We start from the raw sequence: 16,723 nt of genomic DNA on the forward strand, positions 1-16,723 counted from the left end.
GCAGATGGAGTGCATTTAACTGTGTGTTGGTGAGACATTTTTTAAAATGTATTTTATTGATTTTTACAAAGAGGAAGGGAGAGGGGTAGAGAGTAAGAAACATCAATGAGAGAGAAACATGGATCAGCTGCCTCCTGCACGCCACCTACTGGAGATGGAGCCTGCAACCCAGGTACATGCCGTGACCAGAATCGAATCCAGGACCTTTCAGTTCGAGGGCCAATGCTCTATCCATTCAGCCAAACCGGTTAGGGTTGTGAAACATTTTTAAGCCCATTATGTTGGCGTGTAGGACCATATCTGGATAGATAATACATCCCCAGTGTTAAGTTTGTACACCTGACAACGCATCCCTTATACCTTAACTAGCCTCCAGCCCAAATTACAGGATATTTGTAATCTGGCACATTACTGTATCAGAAAAGTGTACAGGAATCAAGCGATCTGTCACTTTCACAGTTGTGTGTGTTGGGGGGGGGGGGTAGGGATGTTTTCTAAATAATGTGATTGCCATGATCTGACTTCAGAAATGTGAATCAATTCGGTGTAAAATCAAGGTGTTTTTTTGAATGAGTGTTAGCAGTTATTGTGCATTTAGGCGTGGGAACAACCCTGCTTTTGGGAGACAACTGTGGAAAACTCTTTTTATTTATTATTTTCACAAATGTGACAAAAGGAACCTAAGAATATTTAGGAGGCTAGCGAGGTGATGGAAAGGTTGACAACTCAGTTATTATATATTTTCTCATTATTAGTAGCTCCTGATCATTGCTATGTCTTTGGGTTTTTCACATTGATTTTTTCTTTTCCCTGATTCCTTTATGTCTCATATAAAGAGTTTAGAGTCTGTTTAAGTCCATTAAAAGTGGTTTAAGCATATAATCAAGAATGGGCAGCAAGTTGGATCAAGTGGACAAATATATGAATAACATATAAATATAGGATGTTATAGCTTCTTTGATTAAGCATTGGAAAATGGATGCATCAACAAAGGATGTTGGGATTTAAAGTGTGTGCCCAAATTTTTAAAAGCTATTATTATTTCTTCAATTTCACAGATCAGAAATGTCAGGTTTGGGGAGTGTAGGTAGTTAACCTTAGATCACACACAGGTCAAGTGATGAGGCTGACATTCAACCTTGGTCTGTCTTACTCTACTGTTCATGCCGCCATTCAGAAATCTTGGCTTAGTTGAAAATCTTAATAGTTTCTTTAGAGCTTTTGGTAATCATGAAAAAGCTTATCTATAATCTTTTGGCATTTTTCTATTGCAGGAATGTTCATTTCTAAGATTAGGTGAGGAAGTCCTAAGTGGTTACTGTACTTAGGAAGTCCTAGCTAACACTTATAGATGAAAAAATGTTAGGAAACTTTTCTACAAAGTCCTTATTAAAGAATGTCACTATCAATGCAAAATGGATTTTTTAGAAGAGATATTCCTGATCTGAACGTTTGCACTGAGCAAATAAATATTTGATTTATTTAAGAGCTGTAAATAGAAATTTTTTTTAAAGTTTTGTACCCCTTTAAGGGTGGCACTCAATTATATTGGGCAAGTTTTGGGAGCTTTTATTGTTCTCATTCTTTATTTAATTTTCATCAATAATGATAATTTAATAATGACTCTATAGTCCATATTTTAAAATTATACATTAGACCAGATATTTCAAGGGCATTTTGGTAACCACAACTGATTGTAATCTTCACACTCTCAAATTGTACCCATAATTAGTGAGGACCATGACAATCTGTTGATTGCCTTTATTCATTAAGGTATTAAATAAAGCCAACGTTTCTCACTTAATTTTCTAACAATTTTGCTTTCCAAATAAAGTCTAGAATTTATATCCACTAGACAAAATAAAACAAATGAAAATGTCACCTACAGCACATTCTAAAAAGTTGATTCATTTTAACTGTTTTGTATTTCTGTTTTTAAAAAATCTGTACTAGAATTCCCATTTATAAATTATAATAAACAACATTTTAGAAGTTATGTAAATGAATTATTCTCTTTTAAGACTGCTTAATGTTTCAAGTAGAATTTCCCATGTTGCTACATGTTCAATGATACAATTTTTGTTGTGATAGGAAAACAGAAAGTTAATGACTCTTTCCAGTTTGTTCATTTTCATCTCTTATGCTTGCTGCTGTTTGCTTCCCAAGTGCATTTAACTGGCAAGTTCAATGAAGATTTGGCATTGCACCATTTGATGAAAGCAGAAAAATTAGGTTGCCAATTACATATGTGCCCCTTATGTGCACTGAATTCCCACTGAAGTGATGAGCCAAATTAGCAATTCTTCAGTAGTGGCACCAAAAAATTAAAATTAGTGCCTAGGGAAGGTAAGGGAGGTATTTTTTTTCTTTACAACCCTATTACTATAATAAAATTCATAAGGTGTTTTAGAAAGTGAATTAACTTAAAACATTAGCAAACAATGTTTGTAGATGAAGAATCAGAAAATAAATTTAAAAGTTACATTTCTTTTTTTTTTGTCCTAGCTATTTTATAGTTTTCTGATTTACTTCATATCCTATCATGGTCATCCAATCATTATGAAGGCAATTTCCCCCCATTTGCTTTAGACTAATGGTAAAAAAAGAAATGACTATATATATTAAACATTCTGGATTTCTTCCATATTACTACAACATAAATTATTCTTTTGTACCAACTGTTGTAACATGAAAGCAGCATTATGCATACCTTGGAGTGGCAGGAGCCTTTATTGGAGATGGAGGCTGAAACTTGCACTTGGTTCAAGATCAAGGACTGATGAGAAAGTGTGAGATAGGAAACAGGAGGATTTCTCAGTTGCAGATCACACTCCAGAAAGCAGAGGAAAAACTCAATCAACATGGCATTAAGTGGGGCAGTCTACTGGTAGACAGGGCACAGTCAATGAAAATTTACATAGAATTATTTTTCAGGAATCTGGTCGTGGTGACTGTAATTGGTAAATTATCTTTTATGCCAGGTGTCACAACAGCAAGATCTCTTCATGTTCATGCTCTCTGGAGGAAACCAAGCGGCCAAGCAGGCCAACGAACCAGGATTTCAAACAGGAATCCTTGGCAGAACCTAAACCCACATGACTGGATCAAAATACTCACCCAGATGACTGGATCAAAATACTCACTGCATCAGCTGTCTTTGATCTGGGAACTACAGACCCCAAGGATTCATCCCATGGGAGAAACATGGGATGGCTGTAAAGGTGAATGAATGTATGCCACTGTCCGTGTTACTGGGTTACCAAGCTCCATGTTTACAAAGTGGTCTGGGTCTAACTCTAACCCATTAAATGGGCTGAGAGAAAGGAAAGCAGAGTGCATGGAAAGGCATTGCTTACCTAGCAACTGAGGTAGACATGAATTTTCAGGGGAAACTTTCCAGTTGAGAGAGCTAAAAAAAAGTTGAAGTGGTAGAAACGGGAACTGACAACAATATTGATGTTCTCTGAATTTACACCTCTATTTTTTAAGGCAAGTAAATTGTACTAAAAATAATGTTTGTCACCATAAAACCAAAAGAGTCTTTGTAATTTTATATAATTTCCTTATTTTTGTTTTTGTTTCCCAAATGTGATTAAGGAAGTCTTTGGAGAATAACCTCAGGATTTCTCACCTTCATATGAGGTAATTTTCATGTCTGAATACTTGTTTTTTTCTGATTGCAATATTAAAAATATATCTAACCTGCCCTGGCTGGGTGGCTTTGTTGGTTGATGGTTCAATTCCCAATCAGGGCACATATTGAGGTTTTGGGTTCAATTCCGTTGGCATGTATTTGGGAGGCAACCTATCAGTCTCTCTCTCTCTCTCTCTCTCTCTCTCTCTCTCTCTCTCTCTCTGTCTCTCTCTCTCTCTTTTTCTCCCCTCCCCCTTCTCCCTCTCCCTCTCCCTCTTTTCCTTCCTTTTTCTAAAATCAATAAACATATCCTCGGGTAAGGATTTAAAAAATTATATATATAAATCCCAATTAATTGGTTCATTTGTTGAAGTTTACAGGCTACATTTATCAAAGTGATTTTTTAATTGGGCTTTTAAGTTGTTCTATTATGATTGTCCTCAGGCATTTATGTGTTTGTAGGCATTTCATTAAAATAAATAGAAATTGACACATCGTTTTAGAGAAATTATTAGTTAAATCATCTCTAAAAGTAAGTATATTGATAAGTCTGAATCTATAATAATAAATTTATGTATAAATCACATAAATAGATCTATAAATATAGCGACACAAGAATTGTAACATAATAGTAATAGTACTCTATGCTACTTAGATATATAGTAAAAGTAGACAATGCTAGTAAAATAATCTAAACCATATTAAACCAGTACTTAAGCAGGTTGGAAACTGGTCTCACCATCTGTCAGTTTCTACACTGGCAGTTTCACAAATGAGATCTCTTTTTAACAAAACATCACAGCAGGAGACACAGATATGTGATTTGTAATTAAAATGTAGAAAATGCATTTCCTACTTTTTGTCACTTGTATAAAAGTTCTCTCATATTGTGAAATTTTGACTTATGAAGTTATGCAACATGGAAGTCATTTTTATTCTGCCAAACCCATACATTGTTTGACAAAACTTTAACTTCAATAATAAAAGTATATACTGTCATGAATTAAAGTTATTTCTGGCTCACTCAGTAATGAGATTCAATTTTTAATTATCCAAATGTAAGAGATGAGGAATCATTTGTATGTTTTTATGCAGTTTTGATCTGCTTATTGTTTTATATTCACTTACCATTGTATTCTGTAAATAAAAACAATATTTAGTTTTATTTAGTTTCTGGAAAAAGTAGACCTAAATTAGATACTTAACCCTGTAATGGAAAAGTTGCTTACATTTTATATCTGAGTGAATAATAGTTTCTCTGCTTTCTTAGCATTTACATACCATAAAACCAAAATAAGCGATGTATTAAATGCAACCACTGTTAATGCTATGTACTACTATATATTGAATAAATGTTCGAGAAATTAATAATGATGTAATTTGAGCTAAAGGCATATAAATTACAGTTAAAATAATACATTTACACTTAAACAGATCTTCATTTTTATTTTTACTCCTCTTCTTCAACACCTTGAGTATTTTCTAGAAATTTAAGTTACTGTTAAAGTTAGCAAGCATTTTTGACATTTGTCATTATGGGATTTATTATGTACAGGTAGGTATATATATCTAAACCATTCACAGCCCGAGCTTATAGCATTGAGGTGTAATGATTATTTTCCTTGCACTGTCTTAATTTCAACTTTTCCTTCAAATATTAACATTTTAGAAACAAAATGGGTATTGAGATAGGAGTGAATCATTAAACTACCATGTAATTGTATGTTTCAAATATTTCACAAAATATCCCATTTCATACTAACTTCTTACAATGGGATGTTGAAACCATTCTGACTAAGTGGTAAGGGTTATGTCCTTTCTGCTTGAACCTGTGCAGATCTTTATGACTGATTCCACCAACAGAATATGGTGAGAGTTATGTTATGTAATTGCCTAGGCTAGGTCATAAGATTGGCACTGACTTTATCTTTATTCTCCTGGGATGCTTGCTCTTGGAACCTAGCCAGCTGCTATAGGGAAGCTGTGTAGCCTAATTAAGTCCCACATGGAGAGGAACTGATGACTCCAGGCCTCAGCGTAATGTGACAGACACCACGTGCAACCAGCACCAACTTTGCAGCCATGTAAGTAAGCCATCATGGAAACATATCCTCCAGGTCCAAATCTATCCATCTGCAGCCAGCCATGTGGAGCAGAGAGAGAAGCTGTGTTCGTTTTTTATTAATGCATCACCAATTACCACAAACACATAGTGGTTACAATAAACACAAACTTAGTAGATCACAGTTCTGTAGGTCAAAATTGTTGCAAGATGTGGCTAGTTTTCTGCTCAATTTCATAAGCCTGAAATCAGGTGTTAGCCATGCTGTGTTCTCATCTAGAGTCTCTGAGGCAGAAATCAACTTCCTAGCTCTTTCTGGTTGTCGGCAGAATTCAGTTCTTGCAGCTGTAGGAAAGAGGTCTCTGTTTCCTTGACACGTGGCTTCTTCTTTTTCAAGCCAGCAGCAGCAGCTCTGAAACATTCTCATGCTTCAAGTCCTTACATTTGTCTTCTTCCACCAACCAGAGAAAACTCTGCCACTAGACTATAAGCCAAAGGTCATCCCATGACTGAATTACTTCTCATAAAATCCCCAGTGCCTTGTTGAAGCAGAATAATAGGTGAGACAAAAGGTGGTGGATATGACTGAAGCTTTACTCTTTATCATTTCCTAAAAATTATATGGAATGGAGAAGTCATATTGTTCATTATTCCTTCAAGAGCCTTTATTTTCCTCCAAACTATTGGCCATCTTTGTCTTAAACATCTTTCATAAGTTATCTTTCTTCTGAACTGACTTTGAAAATGAAAAATTGTACATGATGGAACTCTTCCAAGCTCATTTTGCAATGCCAGTATTACCCTGATACCAAAACCAGACAAGGGTGTCACAGGAAAAGAAAATTATAAGGCAACATCCCTGATGAACATAGATGTAAAAATCCTCAACAAAATATTAACAAACTGAATTCAACAATACATTAAAAGGATCATACACCATCGTGAAGTGGGTTTTATTTTAGGGATTCAAGAATAGTTCAACATCTGCAAATTAGTCAATGTGATACACCACATTAACAAAATGAAGAATGAAAAGCATATGATCATCTCAATAGATGCTGAAAAAGAATTTGACAAAATTCAACATCCATTTATGATAGAAACTCTCAACAAAGCTGGTATAGAGGAAATGTGCCTCAACAAATAAAGGTCAAATATAATAACCACATAGCTAACATTATACTCAATAGTGAGAAGCTGAAAGCTTTTCCTCTAAGATTAGGAACAAAATAAGGATGCCCATTTTCACCACTTTCACTCAACATAGTATTGGGAGTCCTAGCTGAGCAGTTAGGCAAGAAAAAAAATTAAAGACATTCAAATTGGAATGGAAAATGTAAAATTGTCACTATTCACAGATGACATAACATCTTATATACAAAACTCTAAATAATCAAAAAACTGTTTGAACTAGGAAATAAACTTTGTAAAGTTCCAGAATACAAGAATCGATAAGTGAAAATTCATTGCATTTCTATACACAATGAAGAATTAGAAAGAAAATTTAATAAAATAATCCCATTTATAATAGTATCAAAAATACCTAGAAATAAATTTAATCAAAAAGGCAAAAACTTTGTCTAATGAAACCAGAAGACACTAAAGAAAGAAAATACAGAAGACAAATAAATGAAAAGATATTCCTTGCTTGTGTATTAGAAGAATTAATATTGTTAAGATATCCAGACTAGCCAAAGCTATACACAGAGTCAGCACAATCTCTATCAGAATTTCAATGTCATTTTTCACAGAAATAGAACAAACAATCCTAAAATTTGTACAAAACTATAAAAGACCCCAAATAGCTAAAGCAATCTTGAGAAGAAGGACAAATCTGGAAGCAGCATGCTCCATGACTTCAATCTATATTATAAAGCTATAGTAATTGAAACAGTATGGAACTGGCATAAAACCAGACACATAGATCATTTAAACAAAATAGAGAGCCCAAAAATAAACCCATGTATATATGATCAATTAATTTATCTCAAAGGAGCTAAGAATATACAATGGGGAAATGACAGTCTCTTCAATAAATGGTGTTAGGCAAATTGGTCAGCTACATACAAAACAATGACACTCAATCACTACTTTACACCATACACAAAAATTAACTAAAAATGGATTAAAGATTTGAACCTGAGACTTGAAACCATATAACTCCTAGAAGACAACATATGCAGTCAGCTTTTTGAGTAGGGTCATGGCAATGATTTTTGTTTTAATCTGACACCAAAAGCAAAAGCAACAAAGGCGAAAATAAACAAGTGGAACTACATCAAATTATAATTTTCTGGACAGCAAAGGAAATCATCAACAAAATGAAAAGGCAACCTGAGTGGTAGAAAATATTTTCAAATTATATATCTGATAAAGGATTAATAGCCAAAATATACAGTGAACTCATACAACTCAATAGCTTAGAAATATCTGATTAAAAATGCACAGAAGGTCTGAGCAGACATTTTTCCAAGAAAGATATACAGATGGACAGCAGGTATATGAAAAGATGTTCTATAGCATTAATCATTAGAGAAATGCAAATCAAAACCACAATGAGATATTACCTCACATCTGTTAGAATAGCTGTTATCAAAAAGACAAGAAATAATAACTATTGGCAAGGATGTGGAGAAAAAAGGAACTGTTGTGCACTGTTGGGAATATAAATTGGTGCAGCACCATAAAAAACAGTATGTGGTGAGCTTTGATGCAATAACATAGCAGTTGTCTTAGTTCTGTTGGGATGCTATAACCAAGGCCATAGACCAATGACTGAAATTTTTTTCACATCGTTCTGGAGGCCGAAAAGTCTGAGATCAGGGTGCCAGCCTGGTTCTGACCTCTTTCTGGTTCATGACCAGTGCCTTCTAGCTGTGTCCTCATATGATAGAAGGTCTCTTTGGAATACTAACGCCATTCATAAGGGTGGAACTCTGACCAAGCACCTCCAAAAGACCAACCTCCTAGTTCTATCCCACTGGGCTTTAGAATTTCAACATATGAATTTTGAGGTGGGAATAGGGAGGATGACACAAACATTAAGAACATAGCACAGGTCAAGACTGCAGAAGATATAAAAGACCTTAAAATAAATTCACCATTTCCCAAGAGGTTTAACTGATGCTGGAAGAGGCATGGAACTTTGTATTACCATGTTTATTTTTTTGACTCAATAAATAGTTATTAACTATTTTCTTCTCCTTTCTCATATATTGCGGCCATCTTTATGGATAAAAGTCATAGCTAGTAGAATGCCATATCTCTGAAAAGTAACATGGGATTTTGGTGCATCATATATTTCTGGTACTGTGTTGAATCATAGGAAGTAAATATTGAACAAATAATCTGAAGTGATAAACTAAAAGATGAGAGAAATAATAAAAATAACAGTGGGGAGAAAACAACAAAATCTATCATGAAATAACTCAAAAAGTAGTCTTGGATAGAGAGGATTCCTAGATCAATAACATGTAATTATTTATATAGTCATGCTGTGTAATCAACAAAAGTTAAACAAGTGATATAGTAATTATTCTTTTTCTAGAAAATAGATAGAAGTGACAAACTGACAGTCATTCTAAGCATATTGGAGGAGCATATTTACAAACATGATACATGAGAATTATTTCACAATCTATATTAACTGTTAATTTCTCCCCAATATTGTGTTGTTAATATCTACAAAACATTTTCATTTAAAATCAGAGAAATGTAGAATTTAAAATTATCCTAGACATTTAAAAAATTCTATTGAAGATGTTAAACAAACCAAATATTCTTGAGACCAAGATGAGGAAAAAATTATTTCCATTGAGATAGTCATGGATACAAATGACTAGAATACAATGCAATAAAAAAGGTACATAGGCAACTACTCTCTGCCTTCAAGGAAGTAACAATCCAATAATGGACATATTGCAACCAGTGATTACAATAGTTAACTCTCAGCCCTCACTTTATTGGATTCTGGATTGGAGTGACTTTGTACTGTGTTGACCTAGCTAAACTGGCACTGTTCTTCCCAGAATTCCCTTCCCTGAACAGTTCTGCATTGGGATTGTCAGAAAAGAGGTCTCCATAGGATCTGGAAGAAAGAAATGCAGTATCAGCTTTATTATATGTGGAAGGTTAGTGTAGGGAACCAGCTGCTGTTGCAGCTCATGCTCTTTGTTGAACTGCTACCTCACGTTGTAGGTTTGGAGCAGCAGCTGCATCTGCAGATCCCTCAGTTCCTGCTGGAATTCCTCCTTCCTTCTCTCAGAATGTGCCTGTACATGTGTGGGAAGCTCTATTATAAAAGGTCCTTCTACATATAATTTGTAATGTTAAAGTTGGAGGTGGAGAGAGACAGGTGTAGGTTCAGATTGTCTTTGGGGGCTCCAATTTATCCAATCTGTCCCAGCGGATGTTGGTCAAGACTGTCTTTTGGAAGTCTAATTCATTCTGAGGACTCCAGTTTGTCCCAGGTGACCCCAAATCCACATAGCTTCTCTTCCCACTGCCAGTTTATTGATCTCAGTGACTTTAAACCACCAGATGTAGTGGCAATGAAGTTCATAGACTTCTTCTAGCTCCCACAATTGTATAATGTCTAATCCCTTTAATAAATCCCTTAGTCTAATCTCTCATATTAGTTCTGCTCCTCTGATGAAACACACACTTACATGGAAATATTTTGTAGAAATAACCAAAAAAGTACTGAGGATCAGATGTAGATTGTAAAAAAAGGAAAGAGTAAAAAGTGATAGTTTTAGCCTTTTTTTTTTTATTGAAACATGTCTTTCATTTGGTTTATGGGACACTACAGTTCCATTATTATCCCTCTCTTTCTCTGCATGCTCAGTCTATTTTGCTGGGTTCAACTCATGACCTCAACATTTGGACTGTTCCAGGAATCAAGACTTAAACTTCTGTTTTCTGTTATTACGCCCACCACCTCTTTTTTTGGTGACCTCATTTAGGCTCAGAATTTTAGTGCCATCTTAATACTGATTACATCCAGGTTTGTATCTCCAGCTTTAAGCACCTAACTCTTGTCTACCTGCCCACTTGACATCTCTGCTTGTACATGGAAGAATCTCAAGCTAAAATACACTAAGCCTTCTAAATGCCTCTCAAAACCGGTTCTGTATGTAGGCTTCTCAGTCAATGTCATCTCTATTCTTTCAGTTGTTTGCGTTGGAGACCTCTGGGTCATTCTTAGTTTCACTTTTTCTTTTATAATGCACATCTAATGTGTCAGCAATCCCGTTGGCTTTATCTTTACATAAATAGAGTGTTCAACTATTTCCACTGCTATGACCTATTTATTTTAACCCACCATCATCATTCACCTAGGACTCAGTGGTCAGCAAACTCATTAGTCAACAGAGCCAAATATCAACAGTACAACGATTAAAATTTCTTCTGAGAGCAAAATTTTTTAAACTTAAACTATATAGGTAGGTACATTGTTATTAACTTAATTAGGGTACTCCTAAGGCTTAGGAAGAGCCACACTCAAGGGGCCAAAGAGCCACATGTGGCTCGCGAGCCGCAGTTTGCTGACCACTGACCTAGGTTATTGTGATAGCCTTCTGATCTCTGCAGCTACTTTTGCCCCTCACAGTCTATTATCAACACAGTAGGCAGGGATATTATGTGAAAATCTGAAAATCAGATAATCTCACTGTTCTGCTCAAAATCCCTCAGAGGCATCCAGTTTCACTGAAAGTAAAAGTGGTTAGAACGGTTTACAAGTCCTTAATCTCATAACTCCCCTCAGGTACCACCACCACCTATTAGTTGTGGCACCTCCGTCCATAGATTCTCTTGCTGGATATGCAGGAGACCCTCTTTACATTCTTTCAGACTTTGCTCAAATGTCACTTCAGTGAAGCCTTCTCTGACTGCTGTATTTAAAATACTAATGCCACTCCACACAGTGTCAATTACCTTATCTATTTTATTTTCCTTAGTGTTTATCTCTATCCAAAACAATGTATATTGTATGCATTTATTCTTACTACATCTTTTCATCACTAACATAAAATATAAAAAAAATAGGGATGTTTCTATTCTCTCCCTTCTCTACATGCCTAGAACAGGCTTTGTGCTTAGTGACCCTCAATAAATATTTGTTATATGAATAATAAATCACTGAAAAAAAAGCACAATACCATTTATTCAATGATAGAAGCAAATGCAAGAAGTATAACAGGGGGATAAAAAGGGTTTAAATGCTGTCTTCACTGACTTTTCTGAAAAACAAAACAAATTCTTGACATTTGCACTAACTTTGTAAAGATTTAGTATGGATTTTTTTTCTAATTAATCTCTATATTTATGAGGCATGTGGTAATTGAGAAATGAGTTCTCACAGTGAGTCTAAAAACAGATGGCATTCATTCATTTATTCATTTAGCCACAAATATTTACTGAGTATCTACTATGTTCCAGGAGTTAGATACAAAGGTGAATAATGAGATAGTCACAGACTTTAATTAAACATTGGCAATATTCTAGACAGAGTCTTAAACTATGGAGATGGAGAAATAAAATATAGAGAGAGAGCTGAAAATCTAATATGAAAAATGAATAAATAAATAGGCAATTACTAAACTGTGTGGTAAGGGCAAAAATAGATGCAAAATGGGATGTTTTGTGTTATATGTCAGAGGTATTAATTTTCCAACCTTAAGGGGTGGATTGTCAGGGAAAGATTCCTATTAGATACTTTATCTGGCCTGAGTTCTAAAAAGTGTGTCTTGCTTGACTATATAAATTTTGTGAGACAGGTGGCAGCAAATAATTATTCCATTGTTGAGTTCAATAAATATTTGTTAATTTGTTAGTATTCAAATAATATTGTATTTGAGAGTATTATTTTAATAAACACTGAATTTTTAAAAACCTTATACATTGTTAATCTTTATCTTTACGCATTTTATTTTTTATTTTTATAACTAATTTAAAATGAGATTACTAACTCAGAGGTCTTAAATGTCTTGCTAGATACATATGGAGATAATGGAAAATACTTATGCCATCTATTTATTTGAGAATCTCTGTTCATGAATAATAGCACAGTGGGTGCATATTCCTGAGAATAAAAAAAAACGAAAAATTACAGTTCTGTAATTTCTCTTTTTTTCTTGAGATTTAATGGATGAAAAAAAGTCAAAATTTAAGAGTCAATTTATAATTTAATTTTTTATTTCGTTGCTGACATTAAAACATTAACTGTTTAGTTTTGAGATTCTATGTTCAATTAAAATGCCTAAATAAAGAAGAGAATGTACTGCTGTACAGAAGCATTATATGTTGGAAAAGTTGCTTAAAACCCTGCAGCTACTATCTAGGGGAGATACACATTAGAAATAGACTGGAAAAACAACCAGCAAGTTTAAATTAAATCACCATTCTTCCTGACCTCAAATGCTTATTCTAATGTGCATATTTCACTCGATATTTTTATGTCATACATTTTTGAGGCGGTTCTATTTTTATCCATATCCTGCATAAAACGACAGCCTCAAAATATAGGTCAGGGTGTTACTGACTGCTTAGAGCAAGTACACACTTGGGAAATTTCTTTCCCTAAAAATCCCTGTAAAGAGAGAAAGGTGGTTGGAATTTTTGATATTTAGGTATCATTATAAAATCCGTAAAGGTCTATAACTTTTACATATAAACACATATGAACATTTACTGTAAACAATGAAGATCTGCTTAAAAGTTATTTATATTTAATTTTTTAAGATGATGCATTAACATATCTTTTAGTAATACCACACTTTAATAAAATCAGATCATACAGATATAACATTAGAATACCTATAAAAAGCTACTTTTACCTTGTAATTATAAAGCCCATATCAATGCTGCATTATTTGCAATAACATAACTCATCTGCTCTTCTAATTTAGGGCATGAGACTGTGATTTTTATGTTACCCATTCAATTTGATATTTTTCTTCTAACAAGGCACATCTGTCTGCTCTGTGTTAATGTTTGATGTTCTCCTAGGAAAAGTAGCCTAGAGCCTAGACAATTAATTACCCCCTGAAAAAAAAATAAGAAAGCATAAGTGCTGAAGCATATAGAATGTACTATCATATTAAATATGTATTCATTAAAAAAATAAATGTAAAATGAGAGTGGTTTTCAATCTTCAGGGCAATTGTAAGTTATGCCTCAACAGTCTGCATGAATTTATGACCTAAATGTACTATTCCGTACTCTATAAAATCTATAGAGTAATATTAATACACTTAATATTTTGGGGAGACAGCTCTCAGTAAAGGTTTTTTGTTTTCTTAATGGTTAAAAATGTTAAGGTATTTATATGTATTTAATTTAGGTAACTGCAGGTATTTTTTTTTCAGAATATATAGCAGTATATGAATATCTCTATAATATTTACCAGAGGAAAGGATTCCTTGACTTAAAAAAAAAATTAGCAAAGGCTTGTAAAAGTAAACAAAATATTTCTCCTTTGTTTTCTCTGCCTTTCTTTAACACCTTCTTCTCTTTCTTCCTCTTGCTACTCCATGTTATTTTATTCTCCTTCTTACCATCCCTCTCACTCCTATTTCTTCCTCTTCTTTATCATAATGACTACCTTCAACTGAGGCCTGACTCACACGGGGAATGCTGGTGTTATTTCCTCAAATGTCTTCATCAAAATGAAGACATTTTGAAGTAACACCAGCTACAAAATGGACTCCACTCTTACTAATTTTTGATTGAGTTAAGCATGTAACTCCATTTTCAAGAATTAAGCTTCCAGTGATGAGTACATTATTTCCAGCATCTGAAAGCCTACCTCCAAATTCCTGGACCAGTTTCTTATAGGATAATGCACCTGATAGAGCTTCTCAGGGAATGTGTGTGGGCTACACAGCATGCTAATGTCATCACAGAAATGGGGTCACTACTCCTTTCTTCACAGCCTCCTGTAGTCACAAACTACCCTAGCCTTGGTTAAGAGAGAAAAAGTGTGAGTAGATAATGCACATGTCTATTTAAACAGAACAATTTTTTAAAAAACCAAAGTTCTGGAGGAAAATTTTTTTAAAACTGTTGCTTAAACATAAGGCATATTTTGTGGAAAATAATTATATAGCTCTTATGTGTAAATAATGAGAACAGATATCAACATAGCAGCTGATTTAATAAGAGGCCATCCTATATAATAAAGAGCTAATATGCAAATAGTCTCACACCCTCACACCCTCATACCCTCACGCCATAACGGCTCAGACACTAACACTGGGGAGAGAGGAATGGGGAAAAGCCAGGCACAAATGAGCTTGTGAGAGAGGAATGGGGACCAGCCATGCTGTGGCCCAGGAGAAGGACAAGCCACCCGCCCCATGGTCCTGGCGCCAGCGGCTGGGGCTGTAGCCCGGGACAGGGACAAGCTACCCAACCCAGTCCCAGGTGCCAGCGGCTGTGCCTGTGGCCCGGGAGAGGGACAAACCACTGCCCCATGGTCCTGGGCACCTGTGGCTGTGGCCTGGGCAAAGCTGCCCACCCACAGTCCCCCGCAGCTGCAGCTGGCCTGGGCGAAGCCGGCCCAGGTCCTGGGTGCCTGGGGCCGGCCAGAGGGAGGGAAGCCTGGGTTCCAGGTGCCTGTGACCAGCCGAAGGAGGGAACACTAGGTCCCAGGTGTGGGGCAAGGCAGAAGCGGTTAGGGGAGATCAGGCCAGCAGGGGAGCAGTTAGGAGTAATCAGGCAGGCAGGAGAGCAGTTAGGAGTAATCAGGCAGGCAGGCAGAGGTGCTTAGGGGTGATCAGGCAAGCAGGAAGGATGCCTGTGGCTGCAGCCAGAGCGAAGCCACCACCCACGGTCTTCTGCGGCTGCAGCCAGCCTGGGTGAAGCTGGCCCAGGTCCCAGGTGCCTGTAATCGGCTGGAGGTGGGAATCCTGGGTCCTGGGTGCAGGGCGAGGCAGAGGCGATTAGGGGCTCTCAGGTCAGCAGGGGAGCAGTTAGGGGCAATCAGACCAGTAGGGGAGCAGTTAGGGGTGATCAGGCAGGCAGGCAGAGGGGCTAGGGGTGGTCCAGCAGTCAGGCAAGCGAGTGGTTAGGAGCCAGCAGTCTTGGATTGTGAGAGGCAGTTGGACATCCTCCGATGGGTCCTGGATTAGAGAGGGTGCAGGCCACTGAGGGACTCCCCCCCATGCACAAATTTTGTGCACCAGGCCTCTAGTCTATATATATAAAAGGCTAATATGCTAAGTATCCCTCTGCCCATCCAACCATTGCTATAATGTGCACTGACCACCAGGGGGCAGACACTCAAGGCAGGAGCTTCCCTGACGCACACTGGCCATTTACAGAGAAATGGCAGCACAGACCTTGTACCAAGAAAGCAACACTCAGCTTCCCCCAAGTAGGACACAGGCCCCATCACCACCCTGGAGCATCAGCCCACCAAATCACAGCCAATGCTGCAATGGTGCAAAATGTGGCCCACAGTCCAGCCCAGCCCTGAAAGGTGGCTGTGGGCACTGGGTAATGATGTCACGTAGCAATGCCTGACTTTCTCTCTCTAGTGACAGGCCATTTAACAATAAATGGCACCATGGACCTGGCGCCCACAAAGCAACACTCAGCTTCCCCCAAGTGGGACACAGGCCCTGCCACCACCCCAGAGCAACACCCCACCAAATTGCAGCCGACACTGCTGAGACCCCATGGCACCAAAATATGGCCCACAGCCCAGCCCAGCCTGAAAATGGTCACTGTGAGTGCCGGGTAATGACATCACAGAGAAACACCCGCTTCCTTTACCTCATGACTAGCCTCCTTGGAGTTTCTTCAGCCCAGCAACATGACTTGCTATATAGCCAGGTGCAAACATTTTACAGTTTAACCAAATGTCTGTGAAGCATTTGTCCGTGCCTCATCTCATTTGATCCTCACAGAAGTCCTGGAGTAGGTAGATAGGAGACTCAGTGGAATCCTAATTTATTTTCATTAGCCTGAAAACAGAGATTTAGAAAGCTTAGAAACTTGACCCAACTGAAAAGAAGTAAGAA

Source organism: Myotis nattereri, assembly GCF_964212035.1.
Source record: "Myotis nattereri genome assembly, chromosome: 1".
In the NCBI taxonomy this organism is placed as follows: domain Eukaryota; kingdom Metazoa; phylum Chordata; class Mammalia; order Chiroptera; family Vespertilionidae; genus Myotis; species Myotis nattereri.